This window comes from Calypte anna, chromosome Z, assembly GCF_003957555.1.
Source record: "Calypte anna isolate BGI_N300 chromosome Z, bCalAnn1_v1.p, whole genome shotgun sequence".
Classification (NCBI taxonomy): Eukaryota; Metazoa; Chordata; class Aves; order Apodiformes; family Trochilidae; genus Calypte; species Calypte anna.
In genome coordinates, this window is record NC_044274.1 from 63,929,245 (window position 1) to 63,951,907 (window position 22,663).

At 42.6% G+C, this 22,663-nt stretch overlaps 1 protein-coding gene across 2 annotated transcripts in view; it reads left to right on the top strand.

Moving 5' to 3' along the window:
• Window positions 1–1,401: 1,401 nt before the first annotated feature.
• Window positions 1,402–22,663, top strand: part of LPAR1 (lysophosphatidic acid receptor 1) — a 76,870-nt gene continuing 55,608 nt past the window's right edge. Inside the window, exons 1-2 of one of the 2 annotated variants that reach the window (XM_030467284.1) lie at window positions 1,402–1,451; window positions 2,108–2,167. The gene's annotated coding sequence lies outside the window, so the exon portion shown is untranslated. The remainder of the gene's footprint in view (window positions 1,452–2,107; window positions 2,168–22,663) is intronic. The other variant, XM_030467283.1, reaches the window with a different exon arrangement.

Here is a 22,663-nt window from a genome sequence, read left to right on the forward strand (position 1 = left end):
TCAATCAGTGGGTCATGGAAGTCAGCCCATTTTTACCACCAGAGGAAGACACATGCAGCTTGAACAGTTTCAAGCCTGCAGCTGCCCAGCCTGGATGCAGCCTCGGCATGAATGAGAAGTTGGTAAGACCTGTCACAGTGCTTAGTGCATGGATGATAAACTGGCTATTAAAGCTTGTAACAGAACATGCTGCTTGGTCCCTTGCAAATACTTAGTAGCTTGTTTTGAAAAACAGTAGAAGATAAAATCAAGCCTTTTCCAAGGTTAATGGCCTGCTGAATACCAAATAAGACTTTTCAGTATGTTGAAGCATAGTCTCTGTGCTAAATCACAGTGCTGTGTATAAATACCAAGTCTGGTGTTATGTGAGAATAAAACAGCTTCTTGAAACATACAGACATATGCATACAAACACACACACAACCGCTTTTGATACAGACTGAAAAAAAGGATTTGATCGCTTCCTAAAGGGAAAGATCTGCTAATTAGCCATGACAGCAAGTGACTTGTTCACACCAATGCTGAAAACCTTTCTAATAACAATATCTGTGATATGGCAGATCAATATCAGTAACTGTGGAAGCCAGATCTGACTTAAGGAGGACATGCTGTGCTGATGATTACTTCAGAAAGGTATTTTAAATGCACTTGATCTTTCATGACGGGCTTCTATGCTGCTGGAGGCATTGACAATTTGCATAGGTGTATGTGACCTCTCTAGAAATCCCTCTGCAGCGGTTAGAAACCCTTGGCCTTTTCAGCCACTGAACACCAAGTGCTGTGCAGCACACCCCGCCTTTTCACTCGATACGTGCACATGCAGAAGTGGCCTCTAGATGCTACTGCAATCCAACAGAGGCTTTCGCAGTCAAAACTGACGGGGGCGGTGGGGGAAGAAGAAGTAATCTGAACCTGTTTTTGTACAATGAAATAACTCTTCTAAGCCTGAAAAAGTACCCGTTGTACAACCTTCCCCTTTCCAATTATAAGGGTTTGGCGAACACACAAATCGATTCTAACCTCAAGCGGGGGACTACCACACACGGTTCTTGCCGACTTTGCCAGCAAGTCCCAACACTCCTGCAAGCAGGAGAAATTCGTCTGCTCCACAGACATCTGCCAAGCAGCTCCTAAATTTTAGGTAGCCTTCTCCACTGGTAGCGAGGCAACTGGAAATCCAGAGGAGAGAATGTGGGGTGACGGAGCTCTCCCAGCGACAGCCCCGACGGGGTGGTCTCGAGGTCCGTCGGAACGGTGGTGGGTTTGTTCGGGGCGGTCGCGGGGTGCACCTGGGCCCCCGCCCGGTGGAGGAGGGCGGAGCGGGGGCGGAGGGAACCCGTGCCTTCCCGCCCTCCCTCCATCCCTCCCTCCCCCTCTCCATCCCTCCCTCTGTGCGCGCCGGCGGCGGCGGCGCCGCGCTCCCTCCAGCCGCGCCCGCGCAGCCCCCACAGGTAAGGACTCACCATCCCCACCGGGGAGAAGGTGTCGGCTTCCCTTACACCCCCCACCTCCCGTGCTTCCCACCTCCCACGGTGTCGAGTTTTTAGTTTGGTGGGTTTTTCTTTCCCGTCCTCTTTCTTTTTTCTTTTTCTTTTTCTTTTTTTTTTCCCCCTCTTTTTTGGGGCGGGAAGGGGAGAGGGTACGGGCGGGAGGGAGGGAGTTTTTTGAGTGTTCTGAAACGGGCGCTGATTTTCGCGGATGTGCAGGAGTGTAAGGGGGAGGGTCCAGTGAAGGACTCGTTAGGGGTTTCGGGATGGACTTTGATGGGTTATTGGCGCCGGGTCAGGCTGCTGTTTCTGCTGGACTAACTGGACTCTGGGGTTGGCCTGGAATCACTAATGGACACTTGTTTGATTAAAGGACAGTAACAGTACTGCCATTGTTCACTTACTGTCCTGATTTTACATCTCTTTGGCTTTTGTTGTGTTTTGTTGTTGCTGTTTTGTTGTTTGGGGTTTTTGTTTGGTTTTTTTTGTTTTGTTTTTCCCCCGTGAAGTCTCTTTGGATTTATTCATACCAAATTAAGGCAGTGGAAAAAGTCTTAGCTAAAAAAAAAAAAAAAATTAAAGAAAAAAAAAATGGTTGCCACCTCTCTCTCCTGACTTAGTCCTTCGGACGAAGAGCCTGCTACAGTCCGATGGGAGCTGTGTCCGTGCTGTTTACAAAGGTAAAGGACAGGGAGAGGATGAATGACAAGCACAAGGGTACAGAGTCCTAGAGAAGGACCCGGGAGGGTGGGAAGCGGGAGGAAAGCTTCAGGACAAAAGCCGCTAGAAAACTAAAGTGAGGAGAGGTGGAATCAGAGAGACCAAGTTTCTTGCTCTTGCTCCTTTCTGTGTGTTCTTTTTAAAAAGCTTCACAATAGGAATCCCCCTGAAAAACTTAATATGGATATGCCTGAGAAGTTCTCTGTATAGCCCTTTATCTGAAAAATGTTGGAATGTCTGAAGTTTGTTTTCTTACGGATTTCTCTGTGAAACTATCTCACACCTTTCTGATTTCAGTGGTCTGTGAATAAATTAAAACTGATCAAATTCCTTCTTTTCTTTTTTCTTCTTTTCTGCACTAAAGATTGAAGGCAAAATAGCTGACAGTAGGCTTTCTAGGTAACCTGTGTCCTCAAGTTTTGGGAAACTGGGATGGCTCTAGTCTTTTGCTACTAAAGGCTCCTGCAACTTTCTCTTTTCAAAGAAAGTCTCTTGCATGCTAAGTCAGGTTTGGTGTGTTGTACCATTTGGTCTAAAATGAGTCACTTTCAGGTCTGAGAGTCATGTTTCAATTTGGCAGCCAGGACTGCTTGCCATGCAGCCTGTTACTCCTGTGCAATGATGGGGTATACTGTAGTACTAAAATAACATTTTCTGGCAATTTCAGCCATGGACTGTGTGCACAGGCATAAGAGAAGTTCTTTTCTACAGCTTGCTAATGCTGGCCATAAAGGTGCTATACGTTTCTACTTAAACAACTTGATAGATCTGTGTTTTATTGCTGTTTTTCTTAAATACTAACTACTCAAAATCAAATGCTCTCCTCCTGAAAAGATTGAGGCTGTCTCATGCTGAACAGTTATATATGAACTGTGCTTGTTCTGACTTCTCAGCAACAAGTAGCTAAGGAAATATTACTTAGGAATATTGGGAAAAGCTGTTTCATGCTCAGTTTCATGGTGTCCTTATCACTCACTCTCTATCAAAGGCTGCACTGGTTAGACCCTGGGCTGCTATAAACCTTGTTCTGACAAGTTACCAGTAAGGGTGCTGCTTTCTGCTTTCTTTTCCTCTCCTCTTCAAAACAAATACTGAAGGTGGAAAGGTTAAGTAGCTTTTGAGACAAAACACATGTGAAATGCAAAATTGAAGTAACACTACACTGTGTACCCAGCTTTAATATGTGAATTTAATGTGTGAGTAACAGATGATTTTATCACTGTGTGCAAAGATACTTGCAGCTGCATGGTTTTCATCAGTACCACAGGAAGATTGTAACTAAAGCATAATTCTTTCTCTGCTAAGAAATGAGAGAAAATAAAGATCTGTCTTGATGCTATAATATCACAGAGTGAAATCTTGTGGGATACCCAGCAAGGGTTGTTGAAGATTGTGGTTTGCTCTGGAGCTGAAACTTAGGTAGGACTCACATAGGGATGCCTTTCACATTGCTGTGATGAGATGTAGTAATACCTTCATGATCAGTTAACTCTTTCTCAGTAGCCTCTTCATATTGAGCTTGCTTTCTCCAATATTCAGTTTTAAAACGATACCCAAATGTTTTTTCTGACTAGCTGTTGTTTTTGGGCGTCCACCACCTTACTTTGACTGCCCAGCAGTTATCTTCACCGGCTCTCAGAGGTAAGTTGCCTCCCTCAGCTCTCTAGAGCTGTCTTTGAGCACCTCTAGGTGGTGACCTGCCACCACTTGGTGAGCACTGTTACAATGTCATTTGCTGTGGATGTGGCTTCTTTATTAAATAGGGAAAATGAGACTCCTGCTCTGTCACCAATAGGGCTGGATGGGAATCTCCCACAGCCCTTACTTATAATCCTGGTGGTGGTCCAAGGACACTTAAAAGAATCTGAGAGCAGGAACAGGTTGTACTGTGAAGCTGTTGTCCTTTTCCACCACAAAAACTGAAATTTGCTGCATTTGCAGAATTTACTCCCTTTCATAAAGAAAAATGCATGTAATTTAGTAGACATTTAAAGTAATTTTAAATCCATCTAAATGGGTTTTTTGAACTGCAAGTGCTACACGTAATATTGGGGAAAAAACCTCGACTGTTTTACTGAGGATGATAAGGCAAACAATATTTGATTCTTTCAGCATCTTTAGTTTGTGGATTAGTTCTTTGCATTTATATTTAGTGTGTTTCACTGCTTCTTCCTTCACAATGGGTCATATACTTTTTTTTTCAGGTTTAAAAAAAGAAAAAAGTTTATAAAAATTAAACAGTGTAGTTGTAAAAAATAAACAAAAATGCAGACATTACCAAAAGGCAATGATAACAGCTAAAAAAATATTTGCACGCTTTTTTTTTTTCCTTTAAGGACACTTTTCCTTTGGGTAAGGTTCCCATTTGAAGTCTTAGGATTTCATGATAATTTGAAGGGATGAGATTGCCCGCTGGTCTCCAGGAAGATCTGATCATAAGGGACTTGGGATGTTAATAGCTTGCACTGGCAGTGATTATGCAGCATCTCTTGTGTGGTTTTGATTTTGCTTTCCCATGGGTCATGAAGTGATAGTGTAGTAATGTGACACTCCTCAGTGGTGCAGCAGCAGGGCTGAACTTAACACATTTTGTATTTTCCCTTAAAATTCCTTAATAGCTGACTTGGTAGTTTAAGGCTTCATCCATGGCCTGTAGATACCAGTGGTAAAATCAATTTTGGCTTTGAACAGCTTTGGATCTCCCGCAAGGCTAATGTGTTGTTTTGACAGAAACACAAAATATTCCCAGGGCAGAGGAAAATTCTGTTTGGGGAATAGGAGCTGCTGTTTTGCTTACATTTCAGGGAACCTGAATTTTGTTTTTCTTCATTCATCTTTGAAGATTAGTTGTTTTACAAGTAGCGCCATTGCCTGTGCATTCTTGCAGCTTCCTTGCCCTACCAAAGCAAATGACAAAAAAACATCTGAAGCAGGTTTGGTGCCTTGTTTTGATCTTTAATGAAGCAAGAGGAGAATTCTGATAAGTGCCTGGCTTTGTGTATTCAGATCTCTCCTCTCATCCATGGCTGTTCCTTGACTGCCTGACACTCTTTCCCCCACACCCAGGCTAATTAACAGCACACCTTGCTTGCAAAGTCTTGGTCATTCTTTGGCTGAAGATTGCACTCTAGGAACAGTTTTCTTGTTTTAAAGATTGGTGCCTCTTATTCTGGAAAATGTAGTTTCTGTTTGTTCAACATTTAGCAAAGGTAAAGAAGAAAGCCTATTTTAGTGCTAGGTTGGGTAGTATATGTGTGTCCCTATCCCACATGGTGACCATGGAATCATTGCATCTCTCTAATGAGCTCTTGAAAAAGATCTTTTGAGGTGGTTGAGGCATTGCATTTCTGTAGAGGGGAACAATAGCCTAGCTCGGATTAGTGCAAAGTCTCCATGATTTCCTGAGAGGCACAGTCTGGTGTAGTTTGTTAAACACATTTTTCTCAGTCCTTCGTCTACTTTCGACTGGACCTGGCTCTGTCTTGACCCACATAATGTAGACAATTATGTTAATGCACAGAAAGGATTGAGCACTGGCACATTTACCCCAGCGTAAAGAAGTATTTCTTCTTAAAAAAAAAAGCAAACCTTCTTCCTCTGCTTCTGGCAGACAGAATCATCCACAGATTTGGGTAAGGCATGTGTGCCCATGCCAGCAACACTGCTGGGGGGAACTGCCCCATGCCACTCCTGGGATGAATAGCCTGGACCGTGTCCTGGAATAGGGCATGTGGAGAATGGTTTTCTTTCTGAATGCCTTGAAGGTTGTTGCTGGTGGAGCTGGATGATGGCCTGGTTGTTGTTCCTTCTGGGGAAATGGGAGGTAAGCATTGTCCCACACTGTTTCTCACCCCTGAATCACTTAGAGTGGTCTGCTGCTGAGATGATGGTAAATAGCAAGGATTGGTGGCACAAGAAATGCTTCCAGTTGCAAAAGTGTGAAGGCTGCACCTGTTTTAGGAGGCAATGTGTTATGGCAGCACAGATACTGCATTGGTGAGAATGGAATTACAGTTTTGTGCCAATCAAATGATTTTTATTTTAAAATAAAATTGAGATGCATCACTTGAGATGCATTGAAACTGCTGGGGTTTTGTTTGGTTGCTTTGTGGCTTTTTTTTTTTCTTCAATGTGGCATGCTTTAGATAAAATTGGGAGGTGCTTTCACCTTCCATTTAAAAACACAAAGATGCCAAGTATGCAGTCCTAGTACTATTGTTCTGCTTTTGCTTCTGACTGAAAAATACCTCCTGAGGTAGATTTTTGAAACTGCTGGAAAAAGTGCTGAAGCGTTTCATTGTCATGTATGATGAACTTTGGAATATGCCAGCATGAGGCCTATACAACACACCCTTTTCTTTAGGAACTTACATGCCACAGTGACCTTCTGAGTAGGGTGAATTTCACAGCCACACTCTAGACAGTATATCTTTCTTTGCCAACTAAAAAATGTATTGCATACTGCAGTGCTTGCAGGAGCAAGCAAAAAAGCATTGGAATGACTTCAAAGGGAAGGTCTTTCTACAAAATGTGGGAGATTTTAAGAGTGGTAAAAATCTGGCAGAGGAAATGCATACTGGTTTTCACTGTAAGCCCCTCTCCCTCCCTCTTCCCCCTCTTTTTAGGGCGTGTATGTCATATATGAAATGGTGCCCCTGCCTTATTTATGGGAGCAGTTTGCAGAGACTTTTCGTAGAAGTATTTTTGCCATTTGGGAATAATTGTTTTCAGCCTGGATGGAAAAATGTATCCATAACTAGAGGGTTATCCATTTTTCATTGTGAAGAATTTAACTGCAGCTCTGTTTAAATTAAGAAGGAAAAAAACCAAAGTGATGGATGAGTATTGAACATTCACTGCACAGAGCAATTTGCATCTGAATGGATGGGTAGGTGATTACTTAAAAACACTGAGCTTAACACAAATTCCAGCATGGACTTTCTGGTGTCTGAAAAGTCAATGGAAATGCTGCACATCGATTTCTTGTGTGGTTGTACTTCAGAAAAGAAGAAAGACTGCTGCCTCAGAGGAGGAAAAACCTACATACCTTGCAAGTGTGTTATTGTTTGGCCTGTTGCAATGAGGCATTGTTAAAGAGTTCATAGGCACTTGATTTTACTAAAAGTTAGGTCACGGATAGTGTAATCTGCTTTTTGACCCACTCTGGATTTCAGATCTGCAGGATGGTGTCCCAGTGTGCTGCTAGTGATGGAGCAGGGAAAATGGGGCAGTGTTACCTAGCTGCACTGTGTGAAGAGGAGCATGTCTTCTCATCCCCAGCCAGGGTACAGTGTCACCAGGATGCTGGTGCAGAATAAAAGTCAAGTTTGTTTTCTGCTTATTTCCAAATCAGCTGTGGTGATGTTGAGCAAGGTGGAAGGGCTGATCCTGGCTCCACGGATCCTGTGAGTGCAGTGCTTACTGTCCCTTCAGCTGGCAGATGGTGAGAACCTCCACTCTCAGGATGCTTTGGGGCAAGGAGAAGCAAATTGTCAAGTAGTGGTGCCAGCTACAGTGCTGGCCCTCAGCTGGTTGGCTGAAGGCAGGAAATATCACTGAAGGATGGCAGAGTTAATATCTCAAGCCAATGGCTGTGTTGGGAGAAAGGCTCCTTACGCCTAGAATAAGTTGCTTTGCACTGGGAGGGACTGTGGCAGCAGTCACCATGGTGAAAACACAGTATTTCTTTGGCTCCGGTGCCACTGACTTCGTTGGTGTGACCTGTTTTCTTGTGATAACTGTGTTTTTTCCAGTCCCTTTCTGTACATCTCTGAGGTAGCTTCTTGTGTCCCAACACCTGTAAGATTTCCTTGCTGTTTTACTAATAATTTTCACAGTTACTTGTAAACAAATATGAAGTAGTAGCAAAGGAAGGGCATGTGTTTGTTTAGTTTGTTTTTCTGTCAATCCATTTCTGAGTGCTTTCATTGACATTCCAGTTAGTAGAAGAGCATAATGCACTTTTTTCATAGTTGGTGTTTCCATGCATATTGTGACACACACATCTTCAGTGATGCTCTGCAGAGGCTGGATCAGTAGTTGTGCTAGATATGTACAGTCCCAAGATGAGCTACAGAGGGAAAATGTTGCTTTAATGAAGCTGTAATGTAAGATGAAAAGAGTCAATTCTACTACTTTGCTTAAGGTTGGTTTATAGGATTTAATTTTGTAGTACATTCCTACAGCTGCCTGCTCATTTTGAACATATAAAACTTGTTATTGAAGTACAAAGGTATTTCAGAAATTGTCAAGGGACTGTATGATATCCCAGAGCAGATGAACACTGATGACAGTAAGCCTGTAAATCCCAAATGAGAGTGCTGCACAGTAAATTCTGTATTAATAGTGTGTTGCATGTTACTGACTACTGCACTTGGAAGATGTGTTTGCAAATGTGTGAACAGCTCTGATGAAGTGTCTGAATGGCAAATTATTGATGTAGGAGAACATTATTGGTGTCTCCTATTGGCACAGGAGAATAACTTGAATTTTCCCTGGATCTGTGCAAAGGACACAAAAAAGTCTAAACCACCTCTAGTGCAACTTTAGGCCATTTCCTCTAGTCCTATCATTGTTCACTTAAGAAAAGAGGCGAGTACCCACCTCACTACTACCTCCTTTCAGGTAGTTGTAGAGTATGAATAGGTCTCTTCTCAGCCTCGTGTTCTCCAAACGAAACATTCCCAATTCCTTCAGCCTCACCTCGCAGGGTTTATTCTCCAGACCCTTCACCAGCTTGGTTACCCTTCTCTGGATCCTCTCCATCACTTCAGTGTCCTTGTTGTGAGGCGCCCAGAACTGAATATGTTCCTTAAGCTGCAGCCCTCACCAATGCTGCCTACAGGGGCACAATCATTTACCTTCTCCTGCTGGCCACACTATTCCTGATACCAGCCAGGCTTTTGGTGAATGATTCTTTGGTAGAAACTAAAAATCAGACCCAGCATGCCAAGGTGGGCTTTGTCATGGGTCAGAGGAGCTTTGTATGGGCCTTTAGTTTTGGTGTCATAGACACAGCTGGTGGGTTGTGATTGTGGGATGCCTAAAAAATCTGGCTTGTGGGTGGATTTCAGAACATTCTCCTTTTGTGGCCTGGATTGCTTGGACTTCTTAGTTTATTTATGTAGTTGCAAAAAAAAGTCATAGTGGTTCCCAAGTAATGCTTTATGGCTTCTGCTTTTGTTACAATCTGCCATATGGAGGCTTTGACATGTGTGCGCGTTTACACCCATGCAAATGCTTGCTGTGTTCCAAGGGGAGAGTTTGAGGAAAACTTGTATTTAGTTTAGGTTTTATTTATTTATTTATTTAAGAATAATCCATTGCAGCTCAGTTGCACTCTTCTCTGTTGGGACTGCTTTCTCTCCTTGCTTTACTCTCTTTCAAAGGTGTCAAAAGGAGTGGATAGGAAAAGTGGTGAAACTGAGGAAAAGTGGTGAAACTGGTGAGATAGTGCTTGGACACCAACTTTTCTGGCATGTTTTAGAAGATTTTTTTTTTTTCTGTTGTTATGCTGCATTCAGCTTCCTGGCTTTCTGTTTTTCTCTTGGATTCTTGGTATCTCTTAAATGTTCTGGCTGAAATATTTGTTGTTTCTGTTGGGCTCTCTTTATACTGAGGACCTAGTCAGAGAAGCTGAGTAATCACTGAAGAATGGTGTGAATTTACAACAGCCTACTTAATTCATGTGACCTCTTGTATGCACTTAAAGTTCGTCTGCTAAACACAACTCAGAGTTAATCCAAGTCAATTCTTAAAGCGAATTAGTCAAGCTGCATTCTTATCCTCTGTGTTTACCTGGTTATTCAGATAGGCAGGAACCTAAGTTGCATTAAACTTTACTTGGTAATTGAGAGGAGAAGAGCTGGAGAGAAAGGTGGCAAAATTTTGGTGTTTACTTCACCCGTCTCCTTTCAGGGTAGATTTCAAAATTGCTTGGATTCAAAATCTTGAATCCATGGAATGATCAGCATGAGCTACCTGAGGCCAAAACCCAGTACTCCACTGCAGCTCTCTGCCAAGTGTCCCTGACAGCTGCTGCTCCTCCCAGGATATTTTGGGGAGTGCATTACTTCCTAATCATCCCTAAAAGTTGTTCCTCAAAACCCCCAATTGGTTGAGTTGGGATGCTGCATACAGTAGAGAATATGGTTCAGGCTGTGGGGATAAGGAAGTCTTTTCAATCTTTGCAAAGAAACTATTAATCATCCCTGGTGTAGTGGTATTACAGCACAGATTTAAAAAGTCTGAGTGGCTGTACTGTCCCAAGCACACCAGAGACTAGCATGGTGGGCAAGAAGTAATTACCTTTCATTTGTCAACATTAAGATTTTTGTTGTCTTGAGCTACTGGTTTTGCTCCCCCTCTATTGTGGCAAGATCAAAGGTAAGATCTTATTTCTGGGTCACTGCTGTCCATCAGATAACTTTGTTTGTGGCCTTGGGAAAAAAACAGTGACATGAGAGGGGGAATTTAAACCCTGTCATTTAGATAATTCTTTCTTATTGTTAATTTTAAATTCCTTCAAACTTCATTCAGCTTAACTATGCAAAATACAGCACTGCAGAAATTGCCTGGAGAACAGTGAGTTGAATCAATGCAGATGTACAAAAATATTTCTGAAGTAGCATGACTTATTTCTGGTCTGAGAGGTTGATAAACATTTACCATGTATGCATTGATGATGGACTGAACCATCTTAAGCTCATGCCTTGAAGTCTTTAATGTACTTTTTTAGGGTGGGTGGGGGTGGTTGGGAAATTTCTATTTCAGATAATTAAGCTCCTGTTAGCACACCATTGGTCAGGATCCATGTAGATCTATATTAGGATGGTACATTTGTAATTTGGGGCTTGGGGTTTGGCATGCTTAATTGTGGACTTCCTTGGCTTCATAATTTCCAGATTATTGTATTTTGTGGTAGTTCATTCTGCCTGAAGACTGCACATCTGTTTTGTGGATGCAGGGAAAAAAAAGAAGTATTTGCTTTAGCACTGCTTACCCCTCAAAGCTGTTTAAATAATTGTGACATTCTGTTATCATGCAGATGTTTTCTATCTAGTGAAAAGGATATTGCCTGAACTTTTAAATACAAACCTGCTTCAGAAGAATGCCAGTGCACTACTACTTTTCTGCATTTTTTAAAAAAAGGTGGATCAGGTTGGATAGGGTTGGCAAATGGAGTCGCTGTTGCTGATTCATGAGTGTTGAATTGTATCACCATTTTTTTCCCCTTGGAACTAAATATTAAATGTCTGTCTGCATGTTGTTGAGAAGATAAGGTCTTGCAGGTTTTCCTGCTGAGAAGTGATAGCTTAAGAAAAGCATCTTGATAGGGTGATATGTACTTTAATGACTTTGCCTACTGTTGTCCTCTTCAGTGTTACCGATCAGTAAGCAAAAACAGCCGTGAGAATGTTTTCTGCGCTACCTGTGTGATGCACTGCCTCCTACTTGGATCTGTGTTGTCAAAACTGCTTCTTGCAACACCAGTGTTCAGAATAATTTTAATGAGTCCTTGACTGTTCTGTTTTTCTTTTTATGGAGGACAAAACCCTCCACCATTATCTACTCTTTTACGCACAGACACGCACAGACACACACAGACACGAAGTGGACAACAGTAAACGATACATCTTAAATGGTGAGCTAACCATGGTGACTTTGAACTTTTCTTCTTGTTAGTTAACTTCTGCAAGTTTATTGTATGTCTGTAGAAATAAACCTCTTTCAAAGGGTTTCAGAAACTGCTTTGAAATGGCTTATTTTAGAAATTTTCGGTACTTCAGAAGTTATTACGATGAAAGTCCAGATTATCAAAATGTTGTCATAATACAAAAGCTTGCTTGGGGTTGTGCTGTGAGAGACCATCCACATTGTAGTTACTTGTTTTTATAAGCCTGAGCAGATTGGTGTTATTTTCCAGAAGTCCCTGTCTGTCTGTAATTTTCCGCTTCATTTTCTGGTAATTCTTTCTTGAAGTATAGAGTCATGAGATAACGTTGAAATTAAATAATGACAGGAATTATTACTCTGAAGACTTTCTAGTTTGTATTGCTTTTACCTGAAACAACAAAGCTAGAAATCCACCTAAAGGGGTGCCTTTCAGCACTAAGAATTAAAAAAAAAACACAACAATGGAGCTGCTGCTGCTGCATTTGTTTTTTGAAGCTTCAAAGTTACTACAGAAGCTTTAAAATAGTTTGTATCTGTGTTTGATTTGGTTATTTTGTCTTATGCTAACTTAATCATTGTGTTGAAAAACTCCTGAGACATCTGATGCACGTAGCAACCAGTACTCCATGGATTAAGGGAGACACTCACTAATTCTCCCAAGTGGGGGAGTAAGAGGTTCTTCAGCTTCCTGAACTGCAAAATAACAAACATCTCTAAGCAATCTTTAACAGTCCAGCATTTATGGAGTTAATTAAGAGAAGCTACATGCCAATAGATAATGACTAAAATAAATCTAGAGGTTCAGGATGGTAATGGTAAGGTAGCCTAGTATCATTCGCTTTAAAGGAGGAACATCAGGAAAATGAGGAAACCATGAAGAATTGTTTTGACCTTCCAGATAAAGCTCAGAAGAAGCTTTTCAGAGACATAGGAGGCTTCAAGAGTAGAGGAAGTATAATTCTGGATTTAAAAAACAGAAAGAAAATGGTGCCTGAGAGGTGGGTGTGGAGCATATACTGTATGGAAATAATCAGGAAAGGAGATTGAGCAAATCAGAGATTGCACATGATGGTGCAAACTGACCTAGATCTGGGAAGTACAGAAGTATTCATTAAAACGACAAGTACACAGACTGAATGATAGTTTTCTCTTATAGTAAGATTTCAAATCCCTCTGTATGTAGCAGAGGAAAAAGTATCCTGTGTTTCATGTGGGAAAGAAGCACAGTTCAATTGTGGACTACATGATGGTAGGACTTTTAGCAAAAGTGTTTGTATAAAAATAGAAAATTATGAGCACGTTTTATTTTGGGGGTTGTTTTGTTTTCTTTTTTATCTCGTCTCGCCACATGCAGAGTAGCCTTGTGTGGTGCTGAATGCTTTGTGGATTAGCCTGATGATGATGTGAGTCCGGTGTGTACCATAATTGACATGACTTTGGGCAAGTGTGTTCATGATTTCACATGTGACAATGCCAAATACAAAATCTTTGCCCTTTCAGTATGTTTTCCATTTATTAGGAAAATGAGGTGGTTTTCTTCTGATAGCAGATGTCGTAGATTGAAGAAGAAATTTGTAAAGATACAAATCCCCTACAATACCCTAAGAGAAAGGAGTTAATTGTTTTTTACATAGAAACAAAAAAAAGGCCAAGAAAAATATTTTTTATTTTTAATCAGATACAGCAATGTTTGCTTTCCTGCCATCATGATGGGATGTTATGTGCCTTAGAAAAGACCTTTCAAGTGAATGTCTTGCTATTACTGACAAAAGAGGGAAGAAGGTGTTTGTTGTTTTTTGTTCAAGATGGTTTTGGTCGCTTCCAATAATCTAAAAAGAAGTGTCGCAGTGGGCCAAGTGAGAGTCCATTCTGCTTCCGTCAGTGTGGTAACATTATCCCAGATACATCTGCCATGAGTAGCCAACAAGAGGAAATCTGGTGGGTATGTGTTGCAGAAAGAACTGTGTCAGGGCTCTCTGGCTTCATCAGGGTTGGACCTATCGCAAATGCTTGGGGAAGTGGGAGTTCTCCTGCCTTCCTTGTCTGTCACTGCGGTCATCATTGAAATGCTTTTGAACTCCACAGGCACAAGATCAGACTTTGGTTTGCCAGAATAAACAAAAAAAAGACAAGGAAAAAAAAAGAAAAAACAAAACCAACAAAACAAAAAACCCACAACCCCAAGACAAAAACAATTCCAGAAAGAATGAACATCTTATAATTTGGGGAATAATATTCTCACCAAAGAGCCTTCATGGTGGCTACAGTAAAATATCTGAAGGTCCCTTCTGGGTATAAACATCAGAGTAGGCAAAGGAGAAAGGCAGACATGCGTAGGTTAATTACAGTTGCTTGAACTGTCTGCCCTTTGGTGGAACCCAGTGCATAACTGTGGTCAGCTTGCTTTTCTCGTCCTCAAAAGGGGTATGAGGCACAGTGACAGGCAAAACAGAATGGCATATGGAAGAGATTTCCCTGCAAGATAAATGCTTCAGAGTAGTGTACTATCTACTGAAATTTTTACACTGATAATCTATGAATAGAGGTTTTTTTCCCCTTGCATATATAAAGACTAATATGCTTTTTGGAGAGGGGTGGACAAGGGTTCTCTCTTGTCCTGGTGGGATCACTGGGAAGATATCTCTCCTGACCCATGGGTTCTCTGTGAGAGCATCTGATTTCTTGTAGGGGCTGCCCACAGTGGTACTGTTTTATTGTTATAAATTATCTCTTGTGGTAAATGAGTTTGGTGACAGATCATCTTCTTAATCTTCCAGTGGGGAAAATTGAACAGTTCCATGAAACTGTTTAGCTTGGGTAAGCAGGTTCCTCCTGGCTAATCTTTGGGGAACTCCTTACAGCCAGTGTTCTCTGATGGGAAGATATATCAGCAGTCTTGCAGTATTTGTATTAATTACTGAGGCTAGAACAATGGTCTTTCCCTGATTAGCCACAGAGCTGCTATTCAAAAAGGTTTGACTGATGTAAGTTTTGATTTATCTTTTATTTAAGCACAGGCTGCGCCATGAATGCGAACGATGTAGATGTGAGATCCTCTGTTGTTTGTTGCATTGTGGAAAAGTCCTACTGAATGTGGGGCATTTTTTTAAAAATTTATGTTGAAGCCTTGGCCTTGTAGCCTTGGACTGCCAATGTGAACGCCATCTTTTTTCCTTGCATAAAGAAGTCTTAATAGGTGGATTGCACTCTTGAAAGTGAAGACTAAGGCAGTGGAAACTGTGAGGCTCCTCTAGCTGCAGGAATCTGCAAACTTCCTTGGAGCACCTTTTAGCAAGTATTTGGGGTGTACAGGTGTGGGTTGGCTGAAGGCAGAAGGGAGCATAGGAAAGATGAGGTTGGTTTTGTTTGTTTGTTTTTTCTTTAGTAATATGCTTTTGGACTTCTGCCTTTTTATTTTTTTATTTGATCACCTAGGTCTCTTATTCCTGATTTTTTTTCTAAGATGTTTTTCAGGTGGCTGGGCAAGTTGATGCTAAATTTCCTGCAGCGTTGTTTTTACTTTGTTTTGCTTTGGCTTAAGTAAAAGCTGAATGTTGTGTGCGGCTGTTGCTGTTCTCAGTAAAGCAATCTGCAGGTGAAACACAGCTGAACCTGCTGCTGTCCTGCTTTTGATATTGTTAGTGGCTTAGAGGTGTTTGTGTTATAGGTTAGGTAGAGTGTGTGCTTTGGCTGACAACAAGCAATCAAAGCAGGCATCATACAAACATAGAAGCAGCATACTGATATGGAACCATTGCGGTGGTGTATCTTTGTGACGCTGAACCAATTCCAAGACAACTATTTATGACATTGTCACTCTGCAATTGGAGCAGCTATAGTATAGACAGTACCTACTTTGACATGTCAGAGACTGGGTTAGATTTGAGAAAGTTTTTGTCCTTGTGCTGTTTTCGTTGTCAAAGTCACAAGTCCTCAGAATGCAAAAAAACCCTAAGAAAAGCCAGAAAGCAAATGATGCATTTGAGTAAAAGGAGGATGTTTTCCAACAGACAGAAGAGCAGATCACCACTCTTGCCATCTGACATGTTAGGGTGTTCATGCTCTTGTGCCCTGGTCTCACTAGAGGTTTTGAGGTGGCCCAGGCAGCACACTGGAGATGAGGTGGCAGATAGTGATGGACATAACTGTCCAGAGGTCTTACTGGAGGCTGTTTCCATCCTGCCTCTCAGAGTTTAGGCAGGAGGCTGTCTCAGCCTGCCTCTCTGCCAACCCTTTTGCAGATCTTTGGAAGCCTTCACTGTCAAATGGGATGCCCTTTAAATGCATCTCTGCTGGTGCTCTGTGCACTGGGGTGCAGGCTCCAGCCTGTCTGATGGAATATTACAGAATCTCATCATGCTACCATATAGCCAAATGGTGATGGCAGGAGAGGGGTCAGTAACAACTGATACTGGTTTTCAGGCCAACCACCTCAATTGTCCATTGTAGCTGCCAGTTTATTTATTATTAATGTCATTTGTTGATGACAAGGAAAAATACTGCCTTATTCTTGTTGCATGTCTCCCTCCCTTCCTCTTTCCCTCCATTTTATGCCTTGATTGTACTTCATTTAGCTAGTTTCTTTGCTGTTCATCTCTTGTGTCAGGTTGGAAAAGTATCCTTTTTTTCATTTTAAATAATTGCTCTGTTAGTGCATTTCTTCACCAGTAGCAGAAATTCTGTGAGCAGAAATTATCGGGGTAGAAATTGATGTTGTTTGGTTAACCCACTCAGTCCACAAAAGGAATGATCTGTTCTCTTAAACAGTATCTGCAAAGAAATGACATTTAATGACAAAGTGAATTAACCACTGATTACCACAAAGAAATGACTAGGTCATTCTCCACAGGGACAGGGATTTGATGGAAAAAATGTTTCTGTGTATGGATTGATTTCCAGTTGTGGTTTGGGCAGATGTGTGTGCCATGTTTTGGAGATGAGGTATTATTTACATAAGCATCATCTACTCTGTGTAGCTATTGCATGTCTTCGTGCATGTAAAAAATAATTTTTCACTGCTGTGCCATATGCTAACGTAATAGCAGCATGGAAAATTCATCTTGTTTCCTGTGAGGAACTCAGTTCATTCTGCAGAAGTACTTTTATTTTGTTATATATTTGGCCTATCATTGATCTTTATTTTGAGACTGAAAAATCTGGTTGGTTGTGATTTTTGAGGTACCCGCACTTGCTAGTGGGAAAGGGCAGAGACTGTCAACTGTGTTTTGCACTGGGTTTCAGGGCTGTGTTTTTTGCAATACTTGCAAATTAGGGATTTCCTACTGTTGTGCCTCAACGTTTCCATATTCCAGCAAATTCCAATAAAATCAGTTTTTCTAGACTGTGAAGCTGGACTCAAGAAATGTTTGGTTTTATCAGCAGCAGCTCTTTCTAGGTACAGCCAGACCAGAAAATGGACCAACATTGTTCCTATCATCTGGCATTCCCCTTCAAGGCTTCCACTACCCCTCACTAGAACTGCAGATCCATTTTCACAGTGAATTTATTCATTCCTGTAAAGACCTTCCAAATAGAGAAGATGTTATAGTTGCATAGCTCTTTAAAGCCATCTGTCCAGTGACTAGAAGCAGAAAATGGGGAAGCTTTGAGAGGTAACATGCTTGTATAACTGGTCTTCTCTGACTCAATGAAGGGTTGTGTTGCATGTACTATAATGACAGGTGTAACTTGTGCAATTTGTAGTTAATCTGAAGATATACTGAATAGTTGCAATGACTTATGTCTACACAAATCTATATGAACACTGGTACAACGTAGTCCCTGTGACACCAGAAACAGATAATTGTCTTCCACGCTATTGTTGACAAAATAGTTTCCAACTCCATCAGTGTACCTTGAGATTCACTGCTACTAAGCCTGTTTAGTCAGTATACACTAGATCTGATACTTATTCCTGTAGTAGTAGATGGTGGATGCAACAAGAGGCTTTATCTGGAGAAAGGTGTCAGCTGAAAGAGCCAGGCTGACACCTGACAAACTGCAGAATTCATTTACAGAAGTGTTTGTATTCAAATAGACACATGGCCAACAAAGCTTTATAGGGAGGGTTAATTTTGTGCTAATATCCAAACAGTACTGATGCATGTACTGAGGAAAGAGTTGAGGAGGTCTTTTTTCTGAGACATCAGAAATTTGATGAGTATACAATAGGGAAAGAATCTAAGTAGGTGCAAATAGACTTGTTGCTGATGCTCAGAAAGATTTTAACGCAAGACTACAACAATGGGCCATACCATCTGTCTGGAAATCTCATCTTTTTGTTTATTTTCTGCTTTTTTTTGCTAATGCTGAGCCACAGCTATTAACTTATTGCAGCTCTTTTAATTGCTGAGCAAGCCTAGCTTCATAGGGGAGGTGCTCCAGACCTCTGAGCATTTTAGTGTCTCTCTCCTCTGGACACATTCATAGAATCATAGAATCCTTGGGGTTGGAAGGGACCTCGAAAGATCATCTAGTCCAACCCCCCCTGCCAGAGCAGGGCCACCTAGAGCACTTCGCATAGGAACGCGTCCAGGCGGGTTTTGAATGTCTCCAGTGAAGGAGACTCCACGACCCCCCTGGGCAGCCTGTTCCAGGGCTCTGTCACCCTTACAGTAAAAACATTTTTTCGAATATTCAACTTGAACCTCCTATGCTCCAATTTACACCCATTACCCCTTGTCCTATCACTGGTCACCACTGAGAAAAGCCTAACTCCATCTCCCTGACACTCACCCCTTACATATTTGAAAACATTGATGAGGTCACCCCTCAGTCTCCTTTTCTCCAAACTAAAGAGACCCAGCTCCCTCAGCCTTTCCTCATAAGGGAGATGTTCCACTCCCTTAATCATCTTAGTAGCTCTGCGCTGGACTCTTTCAAGCACTTCCCTGTCCTTCTTGAACTGAGGGGCCCAGAACTGGACACAATACTCCAGGTGCGGCCTCACCAATGCAGAATAGAGGGGGAGGAGAACCTCTCTTGACCTACTAACCACACCCTTTCTAATGCACCCCAGGATGCCATTGGCCTTCTTGGCCACAAGGGCACATTGCTGGCTCATGGTCATCTTCTTGTCTACCAGGACCCCCAGGTCTCTTTCACCTACACTGCTCTCCAGCAGGTCAGCCCCCAACCTATACTGGGACATCGGGTTCTTCTTCCCCAAATGCAAAACTCTACACTTCCCCTTGTTGAATTTCATCATGTTTCTCTCTGCCCAACTCTCCAGCCTGTCTAAGTCTCTCTGAATGGCAGCACAGCCTTCTGGTGTGTCAGCCACTCCTCCCAGCTTAGTGTCATCAGCAAACTTGCTGAGGGTACATTCTATACCCTCATCCAAGTCGTTGATGAAGATATTGAACAACACCGGTCCCGGTCAAATGCTTTACTGAAATCAAGATAAACCACATCTACTGCTCTTCCATCATCTATCCACCTAGTAATTTCCTCATAGAAGGCTATGAGGTTAGTCAAACATGATTTACCCTTGATAAAACCATGCTGACTGCTCTTGATGACCCCCATGTCCTTGATATGCCTGGAGATAGTGACAAGAACAAGTTGTTCCATCACCTTTCCAGGGATGGAGGTGAGGCTGACCGGTCTATAGTTACCCGGGTCTTCCTTCTTGCCCTTCTTGTAGACTGGAGTGACATTTGCTATCCTCCAGTCCTCAGGCTCCTCTCCTGTTACCCATGACTTACTGAAGATGATGGAGAGTGGCCTAGCAATGACCTCCGCCAGCTCCCTCAGCACCCTTGGATGCATTCCATCTGGACCCATCGACTTATGGATGTCCAGATTACTCAGCTGATCCCTAACCCAATCCTCATCTACCATGTCAAACTCCTCATCTATCTTGACTACTTCTGGGGCTAAATGAATCTGGGGCTCATGCGGAAACCCTGCAGGAGTAAAGACAGAGGCAAAGAAGGCGTTCAGCACCTCTGCCTTCTTTATATCCTCTGTCACCAGGGCTCCCAGCTCATTCCTTAGTGGGCCAATATTGCCTCTAGTGTTAGTTTTGCTAGCTATGTATTTGAAAAAGCCCTTTCTATTATCCTTAACCTGACTTGCAAGGTTAAGTTCCAAGGAGGCCTTAGCTCTCCTAATTGCCTCCCCACATCCTCTGACAATAGTCCTATATTCCTCCCAAGTGACCAGCCCCCCCTTCCATGATCTGTAGATTTTCCTTTTCCACTTAAGTTTTCCCAGCAGTTCCTTTTTTAACCATGCTGGTCTCCTAGCTCCCTTACTAGATTTCCTAACCATAGGGACGCTCTGATCCTGTGCTTGCAAATAGTGGTCCTTAAATATTGACCAGCTATCTTGAGCCCCTTTATCTCTTAACGCCCTGTCCCATGGGATTTCTCTTAACAGTTGATTGAGGAGGCCAAAGTTTGCCCTGTGGAAGTCCAGGCTTCTGGTCCTACTGGGTATTCTGTTCCTTCCACACAGGATCCTGAACTCTACCATCTCATGATCACTGCAGCCAAGGTTGCCATTGACCACCACTGCTTCAACAAGGCCCTCCTTGTTGGTTAGTACAAGATCCAGCAGCGCTCCTCTTCTAGTCGGCTTGTCCACCATTTGCATTAAGAAGTTATCATCAATGCACTGGAGGAACCTCCTAGACTGTGAAAGGCTGGCTGTGTGAGTCAACCAGCAGATATCGGGGTAGTTAAAATCTCCCATGAGGACTAGGGACTGAAGTTGTGAGGCTACTTTCAGCTGCCTGTAGAAGGCCTCATCAACCTCCTCGCCTTGATCAGGAGGTCTGTAGTAGACCCCCACAACTGTGTCACCCACACCAGCCTTCCCCTTAATTCTTACCCACAAACTTTCAACTTGCCCCTCATCAGCCCCTGCACAAAACTCAACACATTCTAGTTGCTCTCTCACATAAAGAGCAACTCCACCACCTCGCTTCCCCGCCCTATCTTTCCGAAACAGCACATAACCATCCATGGCCACATTCCAGTCATGTGACCTATCCCACCATGTCTCTGTTATCACTACCAGATCATAACCCTTAGCCCGTACACTGACCTCTAACTCTTCTTGCTTATTCCCCATGCTGCGTGCATTAGCATACAGACATTTCAGGAAACAAACAGAGCACACTGGTGGGACTAAATCCTCCCTAGACCACCTGCCTTTGGGCCCTGGTTCGTTCTTCTTGTGTTTGTCCCTAACAGACCCAGTTTTCTCCCCTTCCCCCTTCACATCTAGTTTAAAGCTCTCTCAATGAGCCCTGCTAAGTCCTGCCCCAAAAGCCTCTTCCCCCTCTGCGACAGGTGCATCCTACCTGCCATCACCAGGCCAAGTGTCTCATATAGCATTCCGTGATCAAAAAAACCAAAACCCTGTCTTTGACACCAGTCTCTTAGCCACTCATTGACCTGTAAACTCTTCCTATATACCTCCCCACCCATTCTTACAGGAGGGATGGAGGCAAACACTACTTGCGCTCCAGACCCCCTAACTAGCCGTCCCAGGGCCCTGAAGTCACTCTTCATTGCCCTTACATTTCTTGTGATAATTTCATCACTGCCAACCTGAAAAATCAGCAGTGGATATTAATCAGAGGAACCCACAAGATTAGGGAGTTTCCTTTTAACATCTCTAATCCGAGCCCCAGGGAGGCAACAGACCTCCCTGTGGGATGGGTCCGGTCGACAGATGGGCCCTTCTGTCCCCCTCAGAAGGGAGTCACCCACCACCACTACTCTCCTTTCCTTCTTGATTGAAGAAGTCCTAAGGACACGGGGTGACTGACGAGTCCTAGGTGATTCACTAGGTAAGTCTACCTCTGTAACTACGTTTTCCTGTCCCTGAATTTCCAAGGCCTCATACCTATTCTTCAAGGGCAATTGGGAGGGTGGAGGGGGTTGGGAGGATTTTTTCATGCCCTTCTGAGGCCGGACCTCCTTCCATTCATTCATATCTCTTAAGACCTCTCCTTCTGTCTGGTGACAGGAGGGGGGGGGATCCATCACTTCCTCAACCTCTCCCATCTGCCCCTGCCTCAGGGTGTGATTCCACCAGTCTATTTCCCTCTCACATTCTCTAATGGTTCATTCCCTTCCCTCCAGTATGTTGACTTCACCACACACTTCGGTGTTGTCAGCAAACTTGCTGAGGGTGATTCCACTGTCCATGTCACTGACCAAGATGTAAAAGGGTACCACTTAATGACACATCTCCATTTGGACTCTGAGCCACTGATCACAACTTTCTGACTGCGACCATCCAGCCTGTTCCTTACCCAACAAGTGGTCCATCCATCAAATCCGTAGCGTTAACTAATAGTGATACTGATGAATTAAACAAAAAAAAACAATGGAGTGCTGTGTTTATTCAAAGGCTTACCAAAACTAACAGTTTCAGAGAAGCCAGTGCTGACAGCAGTGCTTGGACTGCCTTACAAGTATTCCAGGGAAACCAAGAACCAAATATTTCTGTGATGTGATCTGCCCTTTGCCAGTCTGCTGACACTGTCATCTCATACTTGCAGGTGCCTCTGCTTGCTTACGTTAACACCTCTCAGGTGCTTTTTAGGATTTTTTTTAATAATTTCTTTAAAGTATATGTCAAGAGAAGTTTCAGTGTTTGAAGAGTTACTATTAAGTAACTTCTCCAGCATAGTTTTAAGCTAGGAAATTGTATTTGTGTGAGTCTGTAATATACTATTCAAAGTGTTAATATCAGTGGTATTTAATGCTTACCTGAAATAGAGACTCAAAAGAATTAGTATCTTTCTGTTAGGCAGATCTAAT